The following is a 6,000-nucleotide window of genomic DNA, read 5'->3' on the forward strand; positions in this document are numbered from 1 at the left end:
TTAAATGTCACTTTTAGGATGAAATCAAGTTAAATTGCACAATTTTATGGATTATCCATCACTAATCGATCGTCTTTGAGAAGACATCGAGGCACAATAGAGCATATGAGCATAATTTTTGACTAAATTCTTGTGCAAAATCTAAACATTATTTGTGTTGCGTGCTAAAATATTTTTTATCTTCAAGTATTACACACTTGTTGAAATCAAAATAAAACATGATAAATTTTTAATTTTTCAATAAAACTAAAAATCTAAACTATATGATTAACTTAAAAATTTAATATACACATGAAACTAAATACAAAATTATTTTAAAAATAAAATTTGTTTGCACATATAAGTGGATGTTAATGTATTTTACATTTTCACTTTCTTATTTATATTTTAAATATTACAAATACTATATAATTAACAAAATAATTTCTTCATCTTTATATGTTCAAAAGATGTTATATTCATTTTTATTATTTAAATAAATATCATAATTAAGATAACATTTAAATTTATTAAAGTGAAGTACACGCGCAACGCGTACACCTAAACTAATAAATGTATAAAGGTGAGATATTCTTATCTTTATTTTATTTGTGCGAAAATGCAAAAGTGAAATGTAATGCTGGAAAGATGTTTCTTTTAGAAAAATGTTAAAAGTTTGTTCTCAATGAATTTATTTATTTATAAAGAAAGGCCAGAATCAAGACTACATATAATATTAGGTCACATGAACACATGCTTTCCTACAAAAGGATGATTGAGCCAACCCACATTATTTTTATTTATAAAAAAAGACCAAGACCAAGACTACATATAGTATTAGAGTACGTGGACACATGCTTTCCTACAAATGGATGATTATTCGAGAGGAAAAACTACTCGACTTTTATTGACTTGATGTACTTTTTAACTTAATAAAAAAATATATTTTATTAAATTAATCTTATTAATAATATTTTAATTTTAAAAATTTAAATTTAACTATTATTACTTTATATTTATTTAATACTAAAGTTAAGAAGAAAAAAAAATAATAAAACTCTTTTAATTTTATAAGTTAGATAAATATACATATTAAAATAACTATTTTTAATATATAAAGCTGATCCAAGTAAAAGAATATGGCGATAATAAAAGTGTGCACAAATGCTTTCAAATCAACTGATTGAGCCAACGAAATTATTGGAGAGAGAAAAGTACTCTGGAAGAGTGCATAAATGGAGTGAGAGACCAAATATATCTACGCTTCAAACAACTGAAATAATTATGTCACGGCTATAAAAGGTAATCAAAATAGATTTTATGTATTTTTTTTATGTATTATATATATTTTTTTAATGGAATAAAATTAATGGCGTAAAAAATGAATAGTGCACTATTTTTGTAGAGTATTATTTATTTTTTCATATAGTACGTTATTTTTATGCACTATTTAATTTATTTTATATAGTGTACTATTTTAGTGCTTATCAATTTTATAAATACAAAATAAAAATGAGGGATGAAGATACCATGACAGTTTTCATGAACGACAAAATAAAATCACATCATTCAGCATTTAGAGGAATTTTGTCCCATCAATTAGTACGTATTTAAATTGATGATTTTTTTAATTGAAATTAAACTATGCAATCGTTAGCTAATGTCATGATTCGAGTCGAGGTCTTGACCGTGATGGACGACATCTCGAACCACTAAGGTTCGAGAAATTCCTTAACATACTATCATAAGCATAATTTATACGAAATGTGAAAGATGTAATGAAGTTCCAGAAATCTAATAAGCAAACTCTGTCAATGAAGTTGTAACACAATGATAACAAAATTTATCTACGAAGTCTCTACTGAAGAATACCTGTTTAGGTTGGGACAAGGCCTCCGGCCAGATCATAAACTGAAAAAATTAAACATATAAATAAAATGCCTTCCGGAAGATGGATGACTCACCAACTCCAATGTTTCGAAGGTTATACTGCTGTGATGGAGGACCACAGGATTGAACCTCAAAACCTACATTATGAGACAGTGCACCGCCTGAGGACGGTCAATACTTAGAATGCATTGGCATATTGTAGAACAACCTGAAAACAACATATACTTTATACAAAATAAACAAGAGCATTATAAAAATAATTTAACAAAATAGAAATCAAAACACATGAGCAAATTAAAAGCTTCAATCAATCTAAAAAAAATATAGACCCAACTCTTTTCTTTAATTTCGAGCTAGATAGTATGCCCTACAAGTCTATTACACCACGTGCTACATGGATTTGCCATTAACTCATTGTCCAAGCCGCCAATTTGAGTTTGTTGCAAGGATTGAAGTGTCTATGTCTAGAATAACAGTGCACAAAGCAAGTGTACAATGTTTAATCATATTTCAGGATAGAATCACTTCCCATCGGTAAAACACAATTTCGATTTATAAGCTTTCAATTCATGCCTTCTTCGGATAACCATCTAACTTTCTTAGAGCCCATTCTTAGTTCTTTAAAATATACATTTCTTTTCAAAACTTATTCTGAGTCAAAAGTACAATGTCTACATTGGTATCGTCATTCCAAAACTTACAAACCGTATAAATCATATCATATTATTTTCATAGCCCTTTATTCAAAAACATATTATTGACCACCAAAATGATTTAAATATCACATAAGATTTTTCTTTCGAAATTCATGAGCAAGTTTAGGTAAAACAACATTCTTTAAATATATCTCTATAATATCGTAAAGGTGGTCAGCCTTTCATAATTTCACACAATCTCCGTAAGAAATAAGAGCATTTAAAATACAAGAAACACCCTTTGCATTCATATAAATAAATGCTATATAATTTGCTAAAACAAACATTAAAACTCAACCTTTTCATTATGAGGAAAGGAATCACTATTCTCAACACTAGTTAAATGCATAATTTTCACTATAAAAAGGGGTCCATAATTCATGCCCTTCAAACAATTACAAACCCCACATCATATACATACAAATACAATTTTAACACTTATAAAAACATCATTGTTATGCCCATGAGTATTAGGATTGTTCTACATATCTTTTGATGGAGGCAAAACTAAAGAAGAACCTTGAGATTGAAACCTACAAGTCTTGAAATTGAGAAATTCTTCTTGATGTTATTGGGAGGAAGAGAATGAGGAATTTAGAAAATTTCTACTAATTTAGGACGATTTTAGGGTTATAAAACGGATTGGGGGGGGGGGGGAGGGGGAGGGGTCGACATAAGATAAAACAATCAGTTTGCCCCTTGTTTTATCAAGATAAAATGTATTTTTATATTGGGTAAGCACGGGGGGGGGGGGGGGGGTCTTTGCACCACAAGCCCAATCACGCGGCAGCGGCCGTGCCTCGTGTGGTCCATTACACACCTTAGACAGTGTTTCACTGAAACACCAATAACTTCTTGCTCCAAACTCGAATTGAAGAACGGTAAGTTGCCTTGAAAAGAAGACTCAAATATCTTTAATTTGGTACATAGTAGGCCACCAAACTCATTATATTCTAGGAGTAATGGTCGTTGAAAATTAATCCAAGTAAGAACATCTACTAAAACTCAATTAGTAGGAAAATTCTCAACTCAACATTGAGATAGAAGATTTCTATGACCTCAATTCATCTACAAAGAGGTTCCCATCCTAAAGAATTGACAACGGATTGATATTCACACTTATATCTAAACAGAAATTGTTGGGTTCAGATCTATGCACATAGGAAGGACGGTTCAAACCCTAACATAAAACAATGGGGTATTACAGCATGAATACACCTCCAATACGTGTTTTTCTAGAAAGCAACATATGATTATTGGGGATGGGGGGCCATCGGATTTGAAATTTTTCGAGAGAAAATGAAGGGGAGGAAGGGGGGGGGGGGGGGGGGGGGGGGGGGAGGGGGGGGCATGGTGGGAAGATGCAGATATGATATTTAGGGTTAGGTTAAATGGATATAGTGCACTATTTTTGTGCAATATTCTATCGGTTAAAACTTACACGCATTCGGTGTATACATCAAGTCAATATATACATGACATATGTTTGAATTTAGAGTTTATGTTACTTAACCATGATTAATTAACAAATAATTTACTTAATTTAATCACTTAAACAAGGTAAATAATATTAGTTTGGTGTATACACCGGATGCATGTAAGTTTTTACCCTATCCAATTTCCTCATCGTTAAAAAATTATATACATATATATATATATATATATATAATAAACAAACATATACACTAAACCTATTTTGATTATTTTTTTATATCCATAAAACAGTTATATCATTTATTTAAAGTGTGGCCATATTTTGGTTGCCACTGGCATAAATATTTTGCTAAAACGGGTGATTGAGCCAGCATAAATTAAAGTTGCTCCGTGGAGAAAATTACTTTCCAATAAAGGGTGAATTAATTAGATAAAGCCGAGGAGAAACATGAAACACGTAGATCATTGGGCCCATAGTTAAAACCTTTTTTTTTTTTTAATATTTAATCAAAATTATGTCCAAAGTAATTTCAAGTTGATAAGAAGTCACTATTTAGTGACTTATAGATTGAGTTAATATCTCACAAGGTCATTGAAGTAGTAAAAATTATCTCACAAAGTAATTGAACTTTAATTTTTATCAAAAATATTATTCAACTTAAGGTTTTTATTTTTTAAAATCACTCAAATACATTTCATTTTTAAAAAAATGACATGACAATAATTTATTTTTTAAGCCGTTTAAATATGAACTTCACGTTAGGAAAATATATTCATTTTAATTTTTATAGCCGATCCAGACCACTAATAGAGAAATTTTTATTGAAAAAGATAATGATTTGGTTGTTGGGTAAGAAAAATCTCAAAAATACAAGTCACTTATTGATACAAAAATGGTATATTGAACAAAGAGAAGAAAGAAAAAAATAGTTGAAATTTTAACAACACTAAAATAAACTGACAAATTGTAGACAATTAGAGAATTGAGATGACAATAAATTAAAAAGGATATAAGAATCAAGAAAAAAAAGAAAATAAGTGGAAAAGAAATTGAAAGAGGAATTTTTGAGTATAAGTGAAAGAGGGTGGAAAAAGAATCTTCTAACTGAAAGGACTGTTGAGAGAAGAACAAAAAGGTTGGGATAATAGTTAAGATAAATCTATGAGAGATTGTAAAAGGATCGTTCGGTGTATTAAAACTTTCATTATGTACGAAATTTCAGAAAGAATTTGATTATAATAATTAATTGTACGTAGCCTTATTTATATTTTTGTAAAAGATTGTTTTCGCGAATTAGACTCATGGCCTTCTTATTAGAGAATGTAAGCATTTATATGGTTATAATAATTTCTCGTTCCATTTTTATCCTATCTTGCTTGATTATCACAACTTGATAAATGAAGTGATTCGTGTTGGAAACTGAAATTGGATTACTCATTTAGGTCAAACTCGGATCCATATCCAACTAAATTAATATACAAGTATAATATATTTGTTATGATAATAATAACAAAAGAGAGAAAAGACACATCTCTTCTCAAAAGTTGCGTCACTTTAGAAATATAAAGAGTCCTGTTTATTAGGTATTCTTAATTTAAAAATATTGGAAGTTAGCAAAAAAAATACGCGAGTTTAGAAAAAACAATTTCTCTTACATAATGAAAAAAACACGCTTTCTCTTCTTCTTAGAAGAACTACAATGGTAGATTCTATAAAGATGAAAGCAATCTCCACTAAATACCATAGCACTCTTTTGTAATAGTTCATATTTATTATATGAGATTACACATTCAATCTCATGCCCAATAAATTAATCGGAGATAAATTTATGATTACTTTCAAAGTTCTCCTCTTGCAATGCACTTATAAAAAGATTTGATTATATAATAATATATGCATATTGAGGTATTAATTTAAGGAATAGATCGGAGATATTAACTGAAGGACTAGATTGGGTATAGAAATTAAAAGGAGTAGGTTTTTCTTTTTAATTTTGCATAA

The sequence above is a fragment of the Capsicum annuum genome, chromosome 7 (assembly GCF_002878395.1).
Source record: "Capsicum annuum cultivar UCD-10X-F1 chromosome 7, UCD10Xv1.1, whole genome shotgun sequence".
NCBI classification, from domain to species: domain Eukaryota; kingdom Viridiplantae; phylum Streptophyta; class Magnoliopsida; order Solanales; family Solanaceae; genus Capsicum; species Capsicum annuum.